The following is a 25,922-nucleotide window of genomic DNA, read 5'->3' on the forward strand; positions in this document are numbered from 1 at the left end:
ACACCACCTCACTCGACAACTTGGTAAGAAATTTATTTATTAACTTGAAAAATGGTGGATGCGCCGAAATAATAATTTAAAAAATTATAACTCAAAAACTAAAAGTTGTAGAGCAATGCGGTTTGTTCCATTGAATTCAGCGGCTCATTTTCTGTATTACACCGCCATTTTTGCAACACCACCTCACTCGACAACTTGGTAAGAAATTTATTTATTAACTTGAAAAATGGTGGATGCGCCGAAATAATAATTTAAAAAATTATAACTCAAAAACTAAAAGTTGTAGAGCAATGCGGTTTGTTCCATTGAATTCAGCGGCTCATTTTCTGTATTACACCGCCATTTTTGCAACACCACCTCACTCGACAACTTGGTAAGAAATTTATTTATTAACTTGAAAAATGGTGGATGCGCCGAAATAATAATTTAAAAAATTATAACTCAAAAACTAAAAGCCGTAGAGCAATGCGGTTTGTTCCATTGAATTCAGCGGCTCATTTTCTGTATTACACCGCCATTTTTGCAACACCACCTCTTTCGACAACTTGGTAAGAAATTTATTTATTAACTTGAAAAATGGTGGATGCGCCGAAATAATAATTTAAAAAATTATAACTCAAAAACTAAAAGTCGTAGAGCAATGCGGTTTGTTCCATTGAATTCAGCGGCTCATTTTCTGTATTACACCGCCATTTTTGCAACACCACCCACTCGACGACTTAGTAGGAAATTTATTTATTAACTTGAAAAATGGTGGATGCGCCGAAATAATAATTTAAAAAATTATAACTCAAAAACTAAAAGTCGTAGAGCAATGCGGTTTGTTCCATTGAATTCAGCGGCTCATTTTCTGTATTACACCGCCATTTTTGCAACACCACCTCACTCGACGACTTGGTAAGAAATTTATTTATTAACTTGAAAAATGGTGGATGCGCCGAAATAATAATTTAAAAAATTATAACTCAAAAACTAAAAGTCGTAGAGCAATGCGGTTTGTTCCATTGAATTCAGCGGCTCATTTTCTGTATTACACCGCCATTTTTGCAACACCACCTCACTCGACGACTTGGTAAGAAATTTATTTATTAACTTGAAAAATGGTGGATGCGCCGAAATAATAATTTAAAAAATTATAACTCAAAAACTAAAAGTCGTAGAGCAATGCGGTTTGTTCCATTGAATTCAGCGGCTCATTTTCTGTATTACACCGCCATTTTTGCAACACCACCTCTTTCGACAACTTGGTAAGAAATTTATTTATTAACTTGAAAAATGGTGGATGCGCCGAAATAATAATTTAAAAAATTATAACTCAAAAACTAAAAGCCGTAGAGCAATGCGGTTTGTTCCATTGAATTCAGCGGCTCATTTTCTGTATTACACCGCCATTTTTGCAACACCACCTCTTTCGACAACTTGGTAAGAAATTTATTTATTAACTTGAAAAATGGTGGATGCGCCGAAATAATAATTTAAAAAATTATAACTCAAAAACTAAAAGTCGTAGAGCAATGCGGTTTGTTCCATTGAATTCAGCGGCTCATTTTCTGTATTACACCGCCATTTTTGCAATACCACCCACTCGACGACTTAGTAGGAAATTTATTTATTAACTTAAAAAATGGTGGATGCGCCGAAATAATAATTTAAAAAATTATAACTCAAAAACTAAAAGCCGTAGAGCAATGCGGTTTGTTCCATTGAATTCAGCGGCTCATTTTCTGTATTACACCGCCATTTTTGCAACACCACCTCACTCGACGACTTGGTAAGAAATTTATTTATTAACTTGAAAAATGGTGGATGCGCCGAAATAATAATTTAAAAAATTATAACTCAAAAACTAAAAGTCGTAGAGCAATGCGGTTAGTTCCATTGAATTCAGCGGCTCATTTTCTGTATTACACCGCCATTTTTGCAACACCACCTCACTCGACGACTTGGTAAGAAATTTATTTATTAACTTGAAAAATGGTGGATGCGCCGAAATAATAATTTAAAAAATTATAACTCAAAAACTAAAAGTCGTAGAGCAATGCGGTTTGTTCCATTGAATTCAGCGGCTCATTTTCTGTATTACACCGCCATTTTTGCAACACCACCTCACTCGACGACTTGGTAAGAAATTTATTTATTAACTTGAAAAATGGTGGATGCGCCGAAATAATAATTTAAAAAATTATAACTCAAAAACTAAAAGTCGTAGAGCAATGCGGTTTGTTCCATTGAATTCAGCGGCTCATTTTCTGTATTACACCGCCATTTTTGCAACACCACCTCACTCGACAACTTGGTAAGAAATTTATTTATTAACTTGAAAAATGGTGGATGCGCCGAAATAATAATTTAAAAAATTATAACTCAAAAACTAAAAGTCGTAGAGCAATGCGGTTTGTTCCATTGAATTCAGCGGCTCATTTTCTGTATTACACCGCCATTTTTGCAACACCACCTCACTCGACAACTTGGTAAGAAATTTATTTATTAACTTGAAAAATGGTGGATGCGCCGAAATAATAATTTAAAAAATTATAACTCAAAAACTAAAAGTCGTAGAGCAATGCGGTTTGTTCCATTGAATTCAGCGGCTCATTTTCTGTATTACACCGCCATTTTTGCAACACCACCTCACTCGACGACTTAATAGGAAATTTATTTATTAACTTGAAAAATGGTGGATGCGCCGAAATAATAATTTAAAAAATTATAACTCAAAAACTAAAAGTCGTAGAGCAATGCGGTTTGTTCCATTGAATTCAGCGGCTCATTTTCTGTATTACACCGCCATTTTTGCAACACCACCTCACTCGACAACTTGGTAAGAAATTTATTTATTAACTTGAAAAATGGTGGATGCGCCGAAATAATAATTTAAAAAATTATAACTCAAAAACTAAAAGTCGTAGAGCAATGCGGTTTGTTCCATTGAATTCAGCGGCTCATTTTCTGTATTACACCGCCATTTTTGCAACACCACCTCACTCGACGACTTGGTAAGAAATTTATTTATTAACTTGAAAAATGGTGGATGCGCCGAAATAATAATTTAAAAAATTATAACTCAAAAACTAAAAGTCGTAGAGCAATGCGGTTTGTTCCATTGAATTCAGCGGCTCATTTTCTGTATTACACCGCCATTTTTGCAACACCACCTCACTCGACAACTTGGTAAGAAATTTATTTATTAACTTGAAAAATGGTGGATGCGCCGAAATAATAATTTAAAAAATTATAACTCAAAAACTAAAAGTCGTAGAGCAATGCGGTTTGTTCCATTGAATTCAGCGGCTCATTTTCTGTATTACACCGCCATTTTTGCAACACCACCTCACTCGACAACTTGGTAAGAAATTTATTTATTAACTTGAAAAATGGTGGATGCGCCGAAATAATAATTTAAAAAATTATAACTCAAAAACTAAAAGTCGTAGAGCAATGCGGTTTGTTCCATTGAATTCAGCGGCTCATTTTCTGTATTACACCGCCATTTTTGCAACACCACCTCACTCGACAACTTGGTAAGAAATTTATTTATTAACTTGAAAAATGGTGGATGCGCCGAAATAATAATTTAAAAAATTATAACTCAAAAACAAAAAGTCGTAGAGCAATGCGGTTTGTTCCATTGAATTCAGCGGCTCATTTTCTGTATTACACCGTCATTTTTGCAACACCACCTCACTCGACAACTTGGTAAGAAATTTATTTATTAACTTGAAAAATGGTGGATGCGCCGAAATAATAATTTAAAAAATTATAACTCAAAAACTAAAAGTCGTAGAGCAATGCGGTTTGTTCCATTGAATTCAGCGGCTCATTTTCTGTATTACACCGCCATTTTTGCAACACCACCTCACTCGACAACTTGGTAAGAAATTTATTTATTAACTTGAAAAATGGTGGATGCGCCGAAATAATAATTTAAAAAATTATAACTCAAAAACAAAAAGTCGTAGAGCAATGCGGTTTGTTCCATTGAATTCAGCGGCTCATTTTCTGTATTACACCGTCATTTTTGCAACACCACCTCACTCGACAACTTGGTAAGAAATTTATTTATTAACTTGAAAAATGGTGGATGCGCCGAAATAATAATTTAAAAAATTATAACTCAAAAACTAAAAGTCGTAGAGCAATGCGGTTTGTTCCATTGAATTCAGCGGCTCATTTTCTGTATTACACCGCCATTTTTGCAACACCACCTCACTCGACGACTTAATAGGAAATTTATTTATTAACTTGAAAAATGGTGGATGCGCCGAAATAATAATTTAAAAAATTATAACTCAAAAACTAAAAGTCGTAGAGCAATGCGGTTTGTTCCATTGAATTCAGCGGCTCATTTTCTGTATTACACCGCCATTTTTGCAACACCACCTCACTCGACGACTTAGTAGGAAATTTATTTATTAACTTGAAAAATGGTGGATGCGCCGAAATAATAATTTAAAAAATTATAACTCAAAAACTAAAAGTCGTAGAGCAATGCGGTTTGTTCCTTGAATTCAGCGGCTCATTTTCTGTATTTCACCGCCATTTTTGCAACACCACCTCACTCGACGACTTAATAGGAAATTTATTTATTAACTTGAAAAATGGTGGATGCGCAGAAATAATAATTTAAAAAATTATAACTCAAAAACTAAAAGTCGTAGAGCAATGCGGTTTGTTCCATTGAATTCAGCGGCTCATTTTCTGTATTACACCGCCATTTTTGCAACACCACCTCACTCGACGACTTAATAGGAAATTTATTTATTAACTTGAAAAATGGTGGATGCGCCGAAATAATAATTTAAAAAATTATAACTCAAAAACTAAAAGTCGTAGAGCAATGCGGTTTGTTCCATTGAATTCAGCGGCTCATTTTCTGTATTACACCGCCATTTTTGCAACACCACCTCACTCGACAACTTGGTAAGAAATTTATTTATTAACTTGAAAAATGGTGGATGCGCCGAAATAATAATTTAAAAAATTATAACTCAAAAACTAAAAGTCGTAGAGCAATGCGGTTTGTTCCATTGAATTCAGCGGCTCATTTTCTGTATTACACCGCCATTTTTGCAACACCACCTCACTCGACAACTTGGTAAGAAATTTATTTATTAACTTGAAAAATGGTGGATGCGCCGAAATAATAATTTAAAAAATTATAACTCAAAAACTAAAAGTCGTAGAGCAATGCGGTTTGTTCCATTGAATTCAGCGGCTCATTTTCTGTATTACACCGCCATTTTTGCAACACCACCTCACTCGACAACTTGGTAAGAAATTTATTTATTAACTTGAAAAATGGTGGATGCGCCGAAATAATAATTTAAAAAATTATAACTCAAAAACTAAAAGTCGTAGATCAATGCGGTTTGTTCCATTGAATTCAGCGGCTCATTTTCTGTATTACACCGCCATTTTTGCAACACCACCTCACTCGACAACTTGGTAAGAAATTTATTTATTAACTTGAAAAATGGTGGATGCGCCTAAATAATAATTTAAAAAATTATAACTCAAAAACTAAAAGTCGTAGAGCAATGCGGTTTGTTCCATTGAATTCAGCGGCTCATTTTCTGTATTACACCGCCATTTTTGCAACACCACCTCACTCGACGACTTGGTAAGAAATTTATTTATTAACTTGAAAAATGGTGGATGCGCCGAAATAATAATTTAAAAAATTCTAACTCAAAAACTAAAAGTCGTAGAGCAATGCGGTTTGTTCCATTGAATTCAGCGGCTCATTTTCTGTATTACACCGCCATTTTTGCAACACCACCTCACTCGACAACTTGGTAAGAAATTTATTTATTAACTTGAAAAATGGTGGATGCGCCGAAATAATAATTTAAAAAATTATAACTCAAAAACTAAAAGTCGTAGAGCAATGCGGTTTGTTCCATTGAATTCAGCGGCTCATTTTCTGTATTACACCGCCATTTTTGCAACACCACCTCACTCGACGACTTGGTAAGAAATTTATTTATTAACTTGAAAAATGGTGGATGCGCCGAAATAATAATTTAAAAAATTCTAACTCAAAAACTAAAAGTCGTAGAGCAATGCGGTTTGTTCCATTGAATTCAGCGGCTCATTTTCTGTATTACACCGCCATTTTTGCAACACCACCTCACTCGACAACTTGGTAAGAAATTTATTTATTAACTTGAAAAATGGTGGATGCGCCGAAATAATAATTTAAAAAATTATAACTCAAAAACTAAAAGTCGTAGAGCAATGCGGTTTGTTCCATTGAATTCAGCGGCTCATTTTCTGTATTACACCGCCATTTTTGCAACACCACCTCACTCGACAACTTGGTAAGAAATTTATTTATTAACTTGAAAAATGGTGGATGCGCCTAAATAATAATTTAAAAAATTATAACTCAAAAACTAAAAGTCGTAGAGCAATGCGGTTTGTTCCATTGAATTCAGCGGCTCATTTTCTGTATTACACCGCCATTTTTGCAACACCACCTCACTCGACGACTTGGTAAGAAATTTATTTATTAACTTGAAAAATGGTGGATGCGCCGAAATAATAATTTAAAAAATTCTAACTCAAAAACTAAAAGTCGTAGAGCAATGCGGTTTGTTCCATTGAATTCAGCGGCTCATTTTCTGTATTACACCGCCATTTTTGCAACACCACCTCACTCGACGACTTGGTAAAAAATTTATTTATTAACTTGAAAATTGGTGGATGCGCCGAAATAATAATTTAAAAAATTCTAACTCAAAAACTAAAAGTCGTAGAGCAATGCGGTTTGTTCCATTGAATTCAGCGGCTCATTTTCTGTATTACACCGCCATTTTTGCAACACCACCTCACTCGACGACTTGGTAAGAAATTTATTTATTAACTTGAAAAATGGTGGATGCGCCGAAATAATAATTTAAAAAATTCTAACTCAAAAACTAAAAGTCGTAGAGCAATGCGGTTTGTTCCATTGAATTCAGCGGCTCATTTTCTGTATTACACCGCCATTTTTGCAACACCACCTCACTCGACGACTTGGTAAAAAATTTATTTATTAACTTGAAAAATGGTGGATGCGCCGAAATAATAATTTAAAAAATTCTAACTCAAAAACTAAAAGTCGTAGAGCAATGCGGTTTGTTCCATTGAATTCAGCGGCTCATTTTCTGTATTACACCGCCATTTTTGCAACACCACCTCACTCGACGACTTGGTAAGAAATTTATTTATTAACTTGAAAAATGGTGGATGCGCCGAAATAATAATTTAAAAAATTCTAACTCAAAAACTAAAAGTCGTAGAGCAATGCGGTTTGTTCCATTGAATTCAGCGGCTCATTTTCTGTATTACACCGCCATTTTTGCAACACCACCTCACTCGACGACTTGGTAAGAAATTTATTTATTAACTTGAAAAATGGTGGATGCGCCAAAATAATTATTTAAAAAATTCTAACTCAAAAACTAAAAGTCGTAGAGCAATGCGGTTTGTTCCATTGAATTCAGCGGCTCATTTTCTGTATTACACCGCCATTTTTGCAACACCACCTCACTCGACGACTTGGTAAGAAATTTATTTATTAACTTGAAAAATGGTGGATGCGCCAAAATAATTATTTAAAAAATTCTAACTCAAAAACTAAAAGTCGTAGAGCAATGCGGTTTGTTCCATTGAATTCAGCGGCTCACTTTCTGTATTACACCGCCATTTTTGCAACACCACCTCACTCGACGACTTGGTAAGAAATTTATTTATTAACTTGAAAAATGGTGAATGCGCCGAAATAATAATTTAAAAAATTATAACTCAAAAACTAAAAGTCGTAGAGCAATGCGGTTTGTTCCATTGAATTCAGCGGCTCATTTTCTGTATTACACCGCCATTTTTGCAACACCACCCCACTCGACAACTTGGTAAGAAATTTTATTATTAACTTGAAAAATGGTGGATGCGCCGAAATAATAATTTAAAAAATTATAACTCAAAAACTAAAAGTCGTAGAGCAATGCGGTTTGTTCCATTGAATTCAGCGGCTCATTTTCTGTATTACACCGCCATTTTTGCAACACCACCTCACTCGACGACTTAGTAGGAAATTTATTTATTAACTTAAAAAATGGTGGATGCGCCGAAATAATAATTTAAAAAATTATAACTCAAAAACTAAAAGTCGTAGAGCAATGCGGTTTGTTCCATTGAATTCAGCGGCTCATTTTCTGTATTACACCGCCATTTTTGCAACACCACCTCACTCGACAACTTGGTAAGAAATTTATTTATTAACTTGAAAAATGGTGGATGCGCCGAAATAATAATTTAAAAAATTATAACTCAAAAACTAAAAGTCGTAGAGCAATGCGGTTTGTTCCATTGAATTCAGCGGCTCATTTTCTGTATTACACCGCCATTTTTGCAACACCACCTCACTCGACAACTTGGTAAGAAATTTATTTATTAACTTGAAAAATGGTGGATGCGCCGAAATAATAATTTAAAAAATTATAACTCAAAAACTAAAAGTCGTAGAGCAATGCGGTTTGTTCCATTGAATTCAGCGGCTCATTTTCTGTATTACACCGCCATTTTTGCAACACCACCTCACTCGACAACTTGGTAAGAAATTTATTTATTAACTTGAAAAATGGTGGATGCGCCGAAATAATAATTTAAAAAATTATAACTCAAAAACTAAAAGTCGTAGAGCAATGCAGTTTGTTCCATTGAATTCAGCGGCTCATTTTCTGTATTACACCGCCATTTTTGCAACACCACCCACTCGACGACTTAGTAGGAAATTTATTTATTAACTTGAAAAATGGTGGATGCGCCGAAATAATAATTTAAAAAATTATAACTCAAAAACTAAAAGTCGTAGAGCAATGCGGTTTGTTCCATTGAATTCAGCGGCTCATTTTCTGTATTACACCGCCATTTTTGCAACACCACCTCACTCGACGACTTAGTAGGAAATTTATTTATTAACTTGAAAAATGGTGGATGCGCCGAAATAATAATTTAAAAAATTATAACTCAAAAACTAAAAGTCGTAGAGCAATGCGGTTTGTTCCATTGAATTCAGCGGCTCATTTTCTGTATTACACCGCCATTTTTGCAACACCACCTCACTCGACGACTTAGTAGGAAATTTATTTATTAACTTGAAAAATGGTGGATGCGCCGAAATTATAATTTAAAAAATTATAACTCAAAAACTAAAAGTCGTAGAGCAAGGCGGTTTGTTCCATTGAATTCAGCGGCTCATTTTCTGTATTACACCGCCATTTTTGCAACACCACCTCACTCGACAACTTGGTAAGAAATTTTATTATTAACTTGAAAAATGGTGGATGCGCCGAAATAATAATTTAAAAAATTATAACTCAAAAACTAAAAGTCGTAGAGCAATGCGGTTTGTTCCATTGAATTCAGCGGCTCATTTTCTGTATTACACCGCCATTTTTGCAACACCACCTCACTCGACAACTTGGTAAGAAATTTATTTATTAACTTGAAAAATGGTGGATGCGCCGAAATAATAATTTAAAAAATTATAACTCAAAAACTAAAAGTCGTAGAGCAATGCGGTTTGTTCCATTGAATTCAGCGGCTCATTTTCTGTATTACACCGCCATTTTTGCAACACCACCTCACTCGACGACTTAGTAGGAAATTTATTTATTAACTTGAAAAATGGTGGATGCGCCGAAATAATAATTTAAAAAATTATAACTCAAAAACTAAAAGCCGTAGAGCAATGCGGTTTGTTCCATTGAATTCAGCGGCTCATTTTCTGTATTACACCGCCATTTTTGCAACACCACCTCACTCGACAACTTGGTAAGAAATTTATTTATTAACTTGAAAAATGGTGGATGCGCCGAAATAATAATTTAAAAAATTATAACTCAAAAACTAAAAGTCGTAGAGCAATGCGGTTTGTTCCATTGAATTCAGCGGCTCATTTTCTGTATTACACCGCCATTTTTGCAACACCACCTCACTCGACAACTTGGTAAGAAATTTATTTATTAACTTGAAAAATGGTGGATGCGCCGAAATAATTATTTAAAAAATTATAACTCAAAAACTAAAAGTCGTAGAGCAATGCGGTTTGTTCCATTAAATTCAGCGGCTCATTTTCTGTATTACACCGCCATTTTTGCAACACCACCTCACTCGACGACTTGGTAAGAAATTTATTTATTAAATTGATGGTGGATGCGCCGAAATAATAATTTAAAAAATTATAACTCAAAAACTAAAAGTCGTAGAGCAATGCGGTTTGTCCCATTGAATTCAGCGGCTCATTTTCTGTATTACACCGCCATTTTTGCAACACCACCTCACTCGACAACTTGGTAAGAAATTTATTTATTAACTTGAAAAATGGTGGATGCGCCGAAATAATAATTTAAAAAATTATAACTCAAAAACTAAAAGTCGTAGAGCAATGCGGTTTGTTCCATTGAATTCAGCGGCTCATTTTCTGTATTACACCGCCATTTTTGCAACACCACCTCACTCGACGACTTAGTAGGAAATTTATTTATTAACTTGAAAAATGGTGGATGCGCCGAAATAATAATTTAAAAAATTATAACTCAAAAACTAAAAGTCGTAGAGCAATGCGGTTTGTTCCATTGAATTCAGCGGCTCATTTTCTGTATTACACCGCCATTTTTGCAACACCACCTCACTCGACGACTTAGTAGGAAATTTATTTATTAACTTGAAAAATGGTGGATGCGCCGAAATAATAATTTAAAAAATTATAACTCAAAAACTAAAAGTCATAGAGCAATGCGGTTTGTTCCATTGAATTCAGCGGCTCATTTTCTGTATTACACCGCCATTTTTGCAACACCACCTCACTCGACAACTTGGTAAGAAATTTATTTATTAACTTGAAAAATGGTGGATGCGCCGAAATAATAATTTAAAAAATTATAACTCAAAAACTAAAAGTCGTAGAGCAATGCGGTTTGTTCCATTGAATTCAGCGGCTCATTTTCTGTATTAGACCGCCATTTTTGCAACACCACCTCACTCGACAACTTGGTAAGAAATTTATTTATTAACTTGAAAAATGGTGGATGCGCCGAAATAATAATTTAAAAAATTATAACTCAAAAACTAAAAGTCGTAGAGCAATGCGGTTTGTTCCATTGAATTCAGCGGCTCATTTTCTGTATTACACCGCCATTTTTGCAACACCACCTCACTCGACGACTTGGTAAGAAATTTTTTTATTAACTTGAAAAATGGTGGATGCGCCGAAATAATAATTTAAAAAATTATAACTCAAAAACTAAAAGTCGTAGAGCAATGCGGTTTGTTCCATTGAATTCAGCGGCTCATTTTCTGTATTACACCGCCATTTTTGCAACACCACCTCACTCGACGACTTAGTAGGAAATTTATTTATTAACTTGAAAAGTGGTGAATGCGCCGAAATAATAATTTAAAAAATTATAACTCAAAAACTAAAAGTCGTAGAGCAATGCGGTTTGTTCCATTGAATTCAGCGGCTCATTTTCTGTATTACACCGCCATTTTTGTAACACCACCTCACTCGACGACTTAGTAGGAAATTTATTTATTAACTTGAAAAGTGGTGAATGCGCCGAAATAATAATTTAAAAAATTATAACTCAAAAACTAAAAGTCGTAGAGCAATGCGGTTTGTTCCATTGAATTCAGCGGCTCATTTTCTGTATTACACCGCCATTTTTGCAACACCACCTCACTCGACAACTTGGTAAGAAATTTATTTATTAACTTGAAAAATGGTGGATGCGCCAAAATAATAATTTAAAAAATTATAACTCAAAAACTAAAAGTCGTAGAGCAATGCGGTTTGTTCCATTGAATTCAGCGGCTCATTTTCTGTATTACACCGCCATTTTTGCAACACCACCTCACTCGACAACTTGGTAAGAAATTTATTTATTAACTTGAAAAATGGTGGATGCGCCGAAATAATAATTTAAAAAATTATAACTCAAAAACTAAAAGTCGTAGAGCAATGCGGTTTGTTCCATTGAATTCAGCGGCTCATTTTCTGTATTACACCGCCATTTTTGCAACACCACCTCACTCGACAACTTGGTAAGAAATTTATTTATTAACTTGAAAAATGGTGGATGCGCCGAAATAATAATTTAAAAAATTATAACTCAAAAACTAAAAGTCGTAGAGCAATGCGGTTTGATCCATTAAATTCAGCGGCTCATTTTCTGTATTACACCGCCATTTTTGCAACACCACCTCACTCGACGACTTGGTAAGAAATTTTTTTATTAACTTGAAAAATGGTGGATGCGCCGAAATAGTAATTTAAAAAATTATAACTCAAAAACTAAAAGTCGTAGAGCAATGCGGTTTGTTCCATTGAATTCAGCGGCTCATTTTCTGTATTACACCGCCATTTTTGCAACACCACCTCACTCGACAACTTGGTAAGAAATTTATTTATTAACTTGAAAAATGGTGGATGCGCCGAAATAATAATTTAAAAAATTATAACTCAAAAACTAAAAGTCGTAGAGCAATGCGGTTTGATCCATTAAATTCAGCGGCTCATTTTCTGTATTACACCGCCATTTTTGCAACACCACCTCACTCGACAACTTGGTAAGAAATTTATTTATTAACTTGAAAAATGGTGGATGCGCCGAAGTAGTAATTTAAATAATTATAACTCAAAAACTAAAAGTCGTAGAGCAATGCGGTTTGTTCCATTGAATTCAGCGGCTCATTTTCTGTATTACACCGCCATTTTTGCAACACCACCTCACTCGACAACTTGGTAAGAAATTTATTTATTAACTTGAAAAATGGTGGATGCGCCGAAATAATAATTTAAAAAATTATAACTCAAAAACTAAAAGTCGTAGAGCAATGCGGTTTGATCCATTAAATTCAGCGGCTCATTTTCTGTATTACACCGCCATTTTTGCAACACCACCTCACTCGACAACTTGGTAAGAAATTTATTTATTAACTTGAAAAATGGTGGATGCGCCGAAATAGTAATTTAAAAAATTATAACTCAAAAACTAAAAGTCGTAGAGCAATGCGGTTTGTTCCATTGAATTCAGCGGCTCATTTTCTGTATTACACCGCCATTTTTGCAACACCACCTCACTCGACAACGTGGTAAGAAATTTATTTATTAACTTGAAAAATGATGGATGCGCCGAAATAATAATTTAAAAAATTATAACTCAAAAACTAAAAGTCGTAGAGCAATGCGGTTTGTTCCATTGAATTCTGCGGCTCATTTTACATATTATATCAATTTTTCACAAGAATTAAAAATTTAAAATTTTTTGCCTAAATTTAGGGTAGTCATTTGTCATAGTGGAAAATTTTATTCAATAAAAAAATTCATAACTCGAAAACTAAAAGTCGTAGAGCAACGCGGTTTGTTCCATTGGATTCAGCGGCTTTTTTTCTGTATTATACCAACTTTTCACGAGATTTAAAATTTTCAAATTTTTTGCTCAAATTTCCTGAGTAATAAATTTGTGCCTACACCTTACCTTCAAAGTGATGAAAAAAATTTTTTTTTTAAATTCACTCCACCAAATTTTTATGGACTTCTTTATGTCTTAACAACCCACAAAAGTTGTTTTCAGTCCACAAAAAGTCCATATGTTCGATTTTTAGATGTTTGATTTTTTCAATTTTCGTCGCAGTTTTGGTCGATTTTGGGTACCCGGAACTTTTGTCGAGCAATAGCTCCGGAACTATCAGAGATAACCCCATAAAGTTTATTATCGTTGGAAAGCTCTTTAAATTATCTATCTTTTTCAAAAAAAATTAGTGTTCTCCGATTAATAGTTTTCGAGCAAATTGGAGAAAAATGCAAAAATTGGTAAAATTTTAAAAAATTCATAACTAAAAAACTATTCGGAATTTGGCAATTTTGTCGATGCCAATCGATTCCCCGGATCATTTTGCATAGGTAAGGATTAAAACAGTTCCACTTTTTCGAATAGTTTAGTCGTAATTGGGAAAATAAAAAAAAATAAAAAAAAGTTAACACCCCCCCCTTAAAATCGGTCAATTTTTAAAGTGTCTCTAAATCAAATAAAACCAATTTTATCTTATAGATTTTGATGTGCTCTTTCCGATCTAAAAAACCGTTTTCCCCTAACTCTTTTAGTTTGGCCGTAATCGGCGTTTGAAAATTGAAAAATTTTTTGCGAGATATTGCCTTGAGTCTTATGCCATTTTGTAGAGTTTTTTATTCCGGTTATCTTCCATTTTTCCGTTTTTCGATAACTCTAATAGTTTCGCCGTAATTGGCGGTTGAAAATTGAAAAAAACTGAAAATGGAAACCTTTTTTTGCGTTTTTCTCGGAAACTGTAAGACTTAGAGCAACGAACAAAAAACCATCTGATAGCGCTTAATTTTATCTATTTTTTCGACTAAACCCGGAGCCGCTCCGGGCAACGGTTCCGGCTACAGAGGCGATCAAAGTTTTTCACTAAAAAAATTCATAAAAAAAAAACTAAAAGTCGTAGAGCACTGCGGTTTGTTCCATTGAATTCTGCGGCTCATTTTACATATTATATCAATTTTTCACAAGAATTAAAAATTTAAAATTTTTTGCCTAAATTTAGGGTAGTCATTTGTCATAGTGGAAAATTTTATTCAATAAAAAAATTCATAACTCGAAAACTAAAAGTCGTAGAGCAACGCGGTTTGTTCCATTGGATTCAGCGGCTTTTTTTCTGTATTATACCAACTTTTCACGAGATTTAAAATTTTCAAATTTTTTGCTCAAATTTCCTGAGTAATAAATTTGTGCCTACACCTTACCTTCAAAGTGATGAAAAAAATTTTTTTTTTAAATTCACTCCACCAAATTTTTATGGACTTCTTTATGTCTTAACAACCCACAAAAGTTGTTTTTAGTCCACAAAAAGTCTATATGTTCGATTTTTAGATGTTTGATTTTTTCAATTTTCGTCGCAGTTTTGGTCGATTTTGGGTACCCGGAACTTTTGTCGAGCAATAGCTCCGGAACTATCAGAGATAACCCCATGAAGTGTATTATCGTTGGAAAGCTCTTTAAATTATCTATCTTTTTCAAAAAAAATTAGGGTTCTCCGACTAATAGTTTTCGAGCAAATTGGAGAAAAATGCAAAAATTGGTAAAATTTTAAAAAATTCATAACTAAAAAACTATTCGGAATTTGGCAATTTTGTCGATGCCAATCGATTCCCCGGATCATTTTGCATAGGTAAGAATCAAAACAGTTCCACTTTTTCGAATAGTTTAGTCGTAATTGGAAAAATAAAAAAAATCAAAAAAGTTAACACCCCCCCCCTTAAAATCGGTCAATTTTTAAAGTGTCTCTAAATCAAATAAAACTGATTTTATCTTATAGATTTTGATGTGCTCTTTCCGATCTAAAAAACCGTTTTCCCCTAACTCTTTTAGTTTGGCCGTAATCGGCGTTTGAAAATTGAAAAATTTTTTGCGAGATATTGCCTTGAGTCTTATGCCATTTTGTAGAGTTTTTTATTCCGGTTATCTTCCATTTTTCCGTTTTTCGATAACTCTAATAGTTTCGCCGTAATTGGCGGTTGAAAATTGAAAAAAACTGAAAATGGAAACCTTTTTTTGCGTTTTTCTCGGAAACTGTAAGACTTAGAGCAACGAACAAAAAACCATCTGATAGCGCTTAATTTTATCTATTTTTTCGACTAAACCCGGAGCCGCTCCGGGCAACGGTTCCGGCTACAGAGGCGATCAAAGTTTTTCACTAAAAAAATTCATAAAAAAAAAACTAAAAGTCGTAGAGCACTGCGGTTTGTTCCATTGAATTCTGCGGCTCATTTTACATATTATATCAATTTTTCACAAGAATTAAAAATTTAAAATTTTTTGCCTAAATTTAGGGTAGTCATTTGTCATAGTGGAAAATTTTATTCAATAAAAAAATTCATAACTCGAAAACTAAAAGTCGTAGAGCAATGCGGTTTGTTCCATTATTCAGCGGCTCATTTTCTGTATTACACCGCCATTTTTGCAACACTACCTCACTCGACGACTTGGTAAGAAATTTATTTATTAACTTGAAAAATGGTGAATGCGCCGAAATAATAATTTAAAAAATTACAACTCAAAAACTAAAAGTCGTAGAGCAATGCGGTTTGTTCCATTGAATTCAGCGGCTCATTTTCTGTATTACACCGCCATTTTTGCAACACCACCTCACTCGACGACTTGGTAAGAAATTTATTTATTAACTTGAAAAATGGTGGATGCGCCGAAATAATAATTTAAAAAATTATAACTCAAAAACTAAAAGTCGTAGAGCAATGCGGTTTGTTCCATTGAATTCAGCGGCTCATTTTCTGTATTACACCGCCATTTTTGCAACACCACCTCACTCGACAACTTGGTAAGAAATTTTATTATTAACTTGAAAAATGGTGGATGCGCCGAAATAATAATTTAAAAAATTATAACTCAAAAACTAAAAGTCGTAGAGCAATGCGGTTTGTTCCATTGAATTCAGCGGCTCATTTTCTGTATAACACCGCCATTTTTGCAACACCACCTCACTCGACGACTTAGTAGGAAATTTATTTATTAACTTGAAAAATGGTGAATGCGCCGAAATAATAATTTAAAAAATTATAACTCAAAAACTAAAAGTCGTAGAGCAATGCGGTTTGTTCCATTGAATTCAGCGGCTCATTTTCTGTATTACACCGCCATTTTTGCAACACCACCTCACTCGACGACTTAGTAGGAAATTTATTTATTAACTTGAAAAATGGTGGATGCGCCGAAATAATAATTTAAAAAATTATAACTCAAAAACTAAAAGTCGTAGAGCAATGCGGTTTGTTCCATTGAATTCAGCGGCTCATTTTCTGTATTACACCGCCATTTTTGCAACACCACCTCACTCGACGACTTGGTAAGAAATTTATTTATTAACTTGAAAAATGGTGAATGCGCCGAAATAATAATTTAAAAAATTACAACTCAAAAACTAAAAGTCGTAGAGCAATGCGGTTTGTTCCATTGAATTCAGCGGCTCATTTTCTGTATTACACCGCCATTTTTGCAACACCACCTCACTCGACGACTTGGTAAGAAATTTATTTATTAACTTGAAAAATGGTGGATGCGCCGAAATAATAATTTAAAAAATTATAACTCAAAAACTAAAAGTCGTAGAGCAATGCGGTTTGTTCCATTGAATTCAGCGGCTCATTTTCTGTATAACACCGCCATTTTTGCAACACCACCTCACTCGACGACTTAGTAGGAAATTTATTTATTAACTTGAAAAATGGTGAATGCGCCGAAATAATAATTTAAAAAATTATAACTCAAAAACTAAAAGTCGTAGAGCAATGCGGTTTGTTCCATTGAATTCAGCGGCTCATTTTCTGTATTACACCGCCATTTTTGCAACACCACCTCACTCGACGACTTAGTAGGAAATTTATTTATTAACTTGAAAAATGGTGGATGCGCCGAAATAATAATTTAAAAAATTATAACTCAAAAACTAAAAGTCGTAGAGCAATGCGGTTTGTTCCATTGAATTCAGCGGCTCATTTTCTGTATTACACCGCCATTTTTGCAACACCACCTCACTCGACGACTTGGTAAGAAATTTATTTATTAACTTGAAAAATGGTGAATGCGCCGAAATAATAATTTAAAAAATTACAACTCAAAAACTAAAAGTCGTAGAGCAATGCGGTTTGTTCCATTGAATTCAGCGGCTCATTTTCTGTATTACACCGCCATTTTTGCAACACCACCTCACTCGACGACTTGGTAAGAAATTTATTTATTAACTTGAAAAATGGTGAATGCGCCGAAATAATAATTTAAAAAATTACAACTCAAAAACTAAAAGTCGTAGAGCAATGCGGTTTGTTCCATTGAATTCAGCGGCTCATTTTCTGTATTACACCGCCATTTTTGCAACACCACCTCACTCGACGACTTGGTAAGAAATTTATTTATTAACTTGAAAAATGGTGGATGCGCCGAAATAATAATTTAAAAAATTATAACTCAAAAACTAAAAGTCGTAGAGCAATGCGGTTTGTTCCATTGAATTCAGCGGCTCATTTTCTGTATTACACCGCCATTTTTGCAACACCACCTCACTCGACAACTTGGTAAGAAATTTTATTATTAACTTGAAAAATGGTGGATGCGCCGAAATAATAATTTAAAAAATTATAACTCAAAAACTAAAAGTCGTAGAGCAATGCGGTTTGTTCCATTGAATTCAGCGGCTCATTTTCTGTATAACACCGCCATTTTTGCAACACCACCTCACTCGACGACTTAGTAGGAAATTTATTTATTAACTTGAAAAATGGTGAATGCGCCGAAATAATAATTTAAAAAATTATAACTCAAAAACTAAAAGTCGTAGAGCAATGCGGTTTGTTCCATTGAATTCAGCGGCTCATTTTCTGTATTACACCGCCATTTTTGCAACACCACCTCACTCGACGACTTAGTAGGAAATTTATTTATTAACTTGAAAAATGGTGGATGCGCCGAAATAATAATTTAAAAAATTATAACTCAAAAACTAAAAGTCGTAGAGCAATGCGGTTTGTTCCATTGAATTCAGCGGCTCATTTTCTGTATTACACCGCCATTTTTGCAACACCACCTCACTCGACGACTTGGTAAGAAATTTATTTATTAACTTGAAAAATGGTGAATGCGCCGAAATAATAATTTAAAAAATTACAACTCAAAAACTAAAAGTCGTAGAGCAATGCGGTTTGTTCCATTGAATTCAGCGGCTCATTTTCTGTATTACACCGCCATTTTTGCAACACCACCTCACTCGACGACTTGGTAAGAAATTTATTTATTAACTTGAAAAATGGTGGATGCGCCGAAATAATAATTTAAAAAATTATAACTCAAAAACTAAAAGTCGTAGAGCAATGCGGTTTGTTCCATTGAATTCAGCGGCTCATTTTCTGTATTACACCGCCATTTTTGCAACACCACCTCACTCGACGACTTGGTAAGAAATTTTTTTATTAACTTGAAAAATGGTGGATGCGCCGAAATAATAATTTAAAAAATTATAACTCAAAAACTAAAAGTTGTAGAGCAATGCGGTTTGTTCCATTGAATTCAGCGGCTCATTTTCTGTATAACACCGCCATTTTTGCAACACCACCTCACTCGACGACTTAGTAGGAAATTTATTTATTAACTTGAAAAATGGTGAATGCGCCGAAATAATAATTTAAAAAATTATAACTCAAAAACTAAAAATCGTAGAGCAATGCGGTTTGTTCCATTGAATTCAGCGGCTCATTTTCTGTATTACACCGCCATTTTTGCAACACCACCTCACTCGACAACTTGGTAAGAAATTTATTTATTAACTTGAAAAATGGTGGATGCGCCGAAATAATAATTTAAAAAATTATAACTCAAAAACTAAAAGTCGTAGAGCAATGCGGTTTGTTCCATTGAATTCAGCGGCTCATTTTCTGTGTTACACCGCCATTTTTGCAACACCACCTCACTCGACGACTTAGTAGGAAATTTATTTATTAACTTGAAAAATAGTGGATGCGCCGAAATAATAATTTAAAAAATTATAACTCAAAAACTAAAAGTCGTAGAGCAATGCGGTTTGTTCCATTGAATTCAGCGGCTCATTTTCTGTATTACACCGCCATTTTTGCAACACCACCTCACTCGACAACTTGGTAAGAAATTTATTTATTAACTTGAAAAATGGTGGATGCGCCGAAATAATAATTTAAAAAATTATAACTCAAAAACTAAAAGTTGAAGAGCAATGCGGTTTGTTCCATTGAATTCAGCGGCTCATTTTCTGTATTACACCGCCATTTTTGCAACACCACCTCACTCGACAACTTGGTAAGAAATTTATTTATTAACTTGAAAAATGGTGGATGCGCCGAAATAATAATTTAAAAAATTATAACTCAAAAACTAAAAGTTGTAGAGCAATGCGGTTTGTTCCATTGAATTCAGCGGCTCATTTTCTGTATTACACCGCCATTTTTGCAACACCACCTCACTCGACAACTTGGTAAGAAATTTATTTATTAACTTGAAAAATGGTGGATGCGCCGAAATAATAATTTAAAAAATTATAACTCAAAAACTAAAAGTTGTAGAGCAATGCGGTTTGTTCCATTGAATTCAGCGGCTCATTTTCTGTATTACACCGCCATTTTTGCAACACCACCTCACTCGACAACTTGGTAAGAAATTTATTTATTAACTTGAAAAATGGTGGATGCGCCGAAATAATAATTTAAAAAATTATAACTCAAAAACTAAAAGTTGTAGAGCAATGCGGTTTGTTCCATTGAATTCAGCGGCTCATTTTCTGTATTACACCGCCATTTTTGCAACACCACCTCACTCGACAACTTGGTAAGAAATTTATTTATTAACTTGAAAAATGGTGGATGCGCCGAAATAATAATTTAAAAAATTATAACTCAAAAACAAAAAGTTGTAGAGCAATGCGGTTTGTTCCATTGAATTCAGCGGCTCATTTTCTGTATTACACCGCCATTTTTGCAACACCACCTCACTCGACAACTTGGTAAGAAATTTATTTATTAACTTGAAAAATGGTGGATGCGCCGAAATAATAATTTAAAAAATTATAACTCAAAAACCAAAAGTTGTAGAGCAATGCGGTTTGTTCCATTGAATTCAGCGGCTCATTTTCTGTATTACACCGCCATTTTTGCAACACCACCTCACTCGACAACTTGGTAAGAAATTTATTTATTAACTTGAAAAATGGTGGATGCGCCGAAATAATAATTTAAAAAATTATAACTCAAAAACTAAAAGTTGTAGAGCAATGCGGTTTGTTCCATTGAATTCAGCGGCTCATTTTCTGTATTACACCGCCATTTTTGCAACACCACCTCATTCGACGACTTGGTAAGAAATTTATTTATTAACTTGAAAAATGGTGGATGCGCCGAAATAATAATTTAAAAAATTATAACTCAAAAACTAAAAGTCGTAGAGCAATGCGGTTTGTTCCATTGAATTCAGCGGCTCATTTTCTGTATTACACCGCCATTTTTGCAACACCACCTCACTCGACAACTTGGTAAGAAATTTATTTATTAACTTGAAAAATGGTGGATGCGCCGAAATAATAATTTAAAAAATTATAACTCAAAAACTAAAAGTTGTAGAGCAATGCGGTTTGTTCCATTGAATTCAGCGGCTCATTTTCTGTATTACACCGCCATTTTTGCAACACCACCTCACTCGACAACTTGGTAAGAAATTTATTTATTAACTTGAAAAATGGTGGATGCGCCGAAATAATAACTTAAAAAATTATAACTCAAAAACTAAAAGTCGTAGAGCAATGCGGTTTGTTCCATTGAATTCAGCGGCTCATTTTCTGTATTACACCGCCATTTTTGCAACACCACCTCACTCGACAACTTGGTAAGAAATTTATTTATTAACTTGAAAAATGGTGGATGCGCCGAAATAATAATTTAAAAAATTATAACTCAAAAACTAAAAGTCGTAGAGCAATGCGGTTTGTTCCATTGAATTCAGCGGCTCATTTTCTGTATTACACCGCCATTTTTGCAACACCACCTCACTCGACAACTTGGTAAGAAATTTATTTATTAACTTGAAAAATGGTGGATGCGCCGAAATAATAATTTAAAAAATTATAACTCAAAAACTAAAAGTCGTAGAGCAATGCGGTTTGTTCCATTGAATTCAGCGGCTCATTTTCTGTATTACACCGCCATTTTTGCAACACCACCTCACTCGACAACTTGGTAAGAAATTTATTTATTAACTTGAAAAATGGTGGATGCGCCGAAATAATAATTTAAAAAATTATAACTCAAAAACTAAAAGTCGTAGAGCAATGCGGTTTGTTCCATTGAATTCAGCGGCTCATTTTCTGTATTACACCGCCATTTTTGCAACACCACCTCACTCGACAACTTGGTAAGAAATTTATTTATTAACTTGAAAAATGGTGGATGCGCCGAAATAATAATTTAAAAAATTATAACTCAAAAACTAAAAGTCGTAGAGCAATGCGGTTTGTTCCATTGAATTCAGCGGCTCATTTTCTGTATTACACCGCCATTTTTGCAACACCACCTCACTCGACAACTTGGTAAGAAATTTATTTATTAACTTGAAAAATGGTGGATGCGCCGAAATAATAATTTAAAAAATTATAACTCAAAAACTAAAAGTCGTAGAGCAATGCGGTTTGTTCCATTGAATTCAGCGGCTCATTTTCTGTATTACACCGCCATTTTTGCAACACCACCTCACTCGACAACTTGGTAAGAAATTTATTTATTAACTTGAAAAATGGTGGATGCGCCGAAATAATAATTTAAAAAATTATAACTCAAAAACTAAAAGTCGTAGAGCAATGCGGTTTGTTCCATTGAATTCAGCGGCTCATTTTCTGTATTACACCGCCATTTTTGCAACACCACCTCACTCGACAACTTGGTAAGAAATTTATTTATTAACTTGAAAAATGGTGGATGCGCCGAAATAATAATTTAAAAAATTATAACTCAAAAACTAAAAGTCGTAGAGCAATGCGGTTTGTTCCATTGAATTCAGCGGCTCATTTTCTGTATTACACCGCCATTTTTGCAACACCACCTCACTCGACAACTTGGTAAGAAATTTATTTATTAACTTGAAAAATGGTGGATGCGCCGAAATAATAATTTAAAAAATTATAACTCAAAAACTAAAAGTTGTAGAGCAATGCGGTTTGTTCCATTGAATTCAGCGGCTCATTTTCTGTATTACACCGCCATTTTTGCAACACCACCTCATTCGACGACTTGGTAAGAAATTTATTTATTAACTTGAAAAATGGTGGATGCGCCGAAATAATAATTTAAAAAATTATAACTCAAAAACTAAAAGTCGTAGAGCAATGCGGTTTGTTCCATTGAATTCAGCGGCTCATTTTCTGTATTACACCGCCATTTTTGCAACACCACCTCACTCGACAACTTGGTAAGAAATTTATTTATTAACTTGAAAAATGGTGGATGCGCCGAAATAATAATTTAAAAAATTATAACTCAAAAACTAAAAGTCGTAGAGCAATGCGGTTTGTTCCATTGAATTCAGCGGCTCATTTTCTGTATTACACCGCCATTTTTGCAACACCACCTCACTCGACAACTTGGTAAGAAATTTATTTATTAACTTGAAAAATGGTGGATGCGCCGAAATAATAATTTAAAAAATTATAACTCAAAAACTAAAAGTTGTAGAGCAATGCGGTTTGTTCCATTGAATTCAGCGGCTCATTTTCTGTATTACACCGCCATTTTTGCAACACCACCTCACTCGACAACTTGGTAAGAAATTTATTTATTAACTTGAAAAATGGTGGATGCGCCGAAATAATAATTTAAAAAATTATAACTCAAAAACTAAAAGTTGTAGAGCAATGCGGTTTGTTCCATTGAATTCAGCGGCTCATTTTCTGTATTACACCGCCATTTTTGCAACACCACCTCATTCGACGACTTGGTAAGAAATTTATTTATTAACTTGAAAAATGGTGGATGCGCCGAAATAATAATTTAAAAAATTATAACTCAAAAACTAAAAGTTGTAGAGCAATGCGGTTTGTTCCATTGAATTCAGCGGCTCATTTTCTGTATTACACCGCCATTTTTGCAACACCACCTCATTCGACGACTTGGTAAGAAATTTATTTATTAACTTGAAAAATGGTGGATGCGCCGAAATAATAATTTAAAAAATTATAACTCAAAAACTAAAAGTCGTAGAGCAATGCGGTTTGTTCCATTGAATTCAGCGGCTCATTTTCTGTATTACACCGCCATTTTTGCAACACCACCTCACTCGACAACTTGGTAAGAAATTTATTTATTAACTTGAAAAATGGTGGATGCGCCGAAATAATAATTTAAAAAATTATAACTCAAAAACTAAAAGTTGTAGAGCAATGCGGTTTGTTCCATTGAATTCAGCGGCTCATTTTCTGTATTACACCGCCATTTTTGCAACACCACCTCATTCGACGACTTGGTAAGAAATTTATTTATTAACTTGAAAAATGGTGGATGCGCCGAAATAATAATTTAAAAAATTATAACTCAAAAACTAAAAGTTGTAGAGCAATGCGGTTTGTTCCATTGAATTCAGCGGCTCATTTTCTGTATTACACCGCCATTTTTGCAACACCACCTCATTCGACGACTTGGTAAGAAATTTATTTATTAACTTGAAAAATGGTGGATGCGCCGAAATAATAATTTAAAAAATTATAACTCAAAAACTAAAAGTTGTAGAGCAATGCGGTTTGTTCCATTGAATTCAGCGGCTCATTTTCTGTATTACACCGCCATTTTTGCAACACCACCTCACTCGACAACTTGGTAAGAAATTTATTTATTAACTTGAAAAATGGTGGATGCGCCGAAATAATAATTTAAAAAATTATAACTCAAAAACTAAAAGTTGTAGAGCAATGCGGTTTGTTCCATTGAATTCAGCGGCTCATTTTCTGTATTACACCGCCATTTTTGCAACACCACCTCATTCGACGACTTGGTAAGAAATTTATTTATTAACTTGAAAAATGGTGGATGCGCCGAAATAATAATTTAAAAAATTATAACTCAAAAACTAAAAGTCGTAGAGCAATGCGGTTTGTTCCATTGAATTCAGCGGCTCATTTTCTGTATTACACCGCCATTTTTGCAACACCACCTCACTCGACAACTTGGTAAGAAATTTATTTATTAACTTGAAAAATGGTGGATGCGCCGAAATAATAATTTAAAAAATTATAACTCAAAAACTAAAAGTTGTAGAGCAATGCGGTTTGTTCCATTGAATTCAGCGGCTCATTTTCTGTATTACACCGCCATTTTTGCAACACCACCTCACTCGACAACTTGGTAAGAAATTTATTTATTAACTTGAAAAATGGTGGATGCGCCGAAATAATAACTTAAAAAATTATAACTCAAAAACTAAAAGTCGTAGAGCAATGCGGTTTGTTCCATTGAATTCAGCGGCTCATTTTCTGTATTACACCGCCATTTTTGCAACACCACCTCACTCGACAACTTGGTAAGAAATTTATTTATTAACTTGAAGAATGGTGGATGCGCCGAAATAATAATTTAAAAAATTATAACTCAAAAACTAAAAGTCGTAGAGCAATGCGGTTTGTTCCATTGAATTCAGCGGCTCATTTTCTGTATTACACCGCCATTTTTGCAACACCACCTCACTCGACAACTTGGTAAGAAATTTATTTATTAACTTGAAAAATGGTGGATGCGCCGAAATAATAATTTAAAAAATTATAACTCAAAAACTAAAAGTCGTAGAGCAATGCGGTTTGTTCCATTGAATTCAGCGGCTCATTTTCTGTATTACACCGCCATTTTTGCAACACCACCTCACTCGACAACTTGGTAAGAAATTTATTTATTAACTTGAAAAATGGTGGATGCGCCGAAATAATAATTTAAAAAATTATAACTCAAAAACTAAAAGTCGTAGAGCAATGCGGTTTGTTCCATTGAATTCAGCGGCTCATTTTCTGTATTACACCGCCATTTTTGCAACACCACCTCACTCGACAACTTGGTAAGAAATTTATTTATTAACTTGAAAAATGGTGGATGCGCCGAAATAATAATTTAAAAAATTATAACTCAAAAACTAAAAGTCGTAGAGCAATGCGGTTTGTTCCATTGAATTCAGCGGCTCATTTTCTGTATTACACCGCCATTTTTGCAACACCACCTCACTCGACAACTTGGTAAGAAATTTATTTATTAACTTGAAAAATGGTGGATGCGCCGAAATAATAATTTAAAAAATTATAAC

This window comes from Tribolium castaneum, chromosome 1 (assembly GCF_031307605.1).
Source record: "Tribolium castaneum strain GA2 chromosome 1, icTriCast1.1, whole genome shotgun sequence".
Lineage (NCBI taxonomy): Eukaryota > Metazoa > Arthropoda > Insecta > Coleoptera > Tenebrionidae > Tribolium > Tribolium castaneum.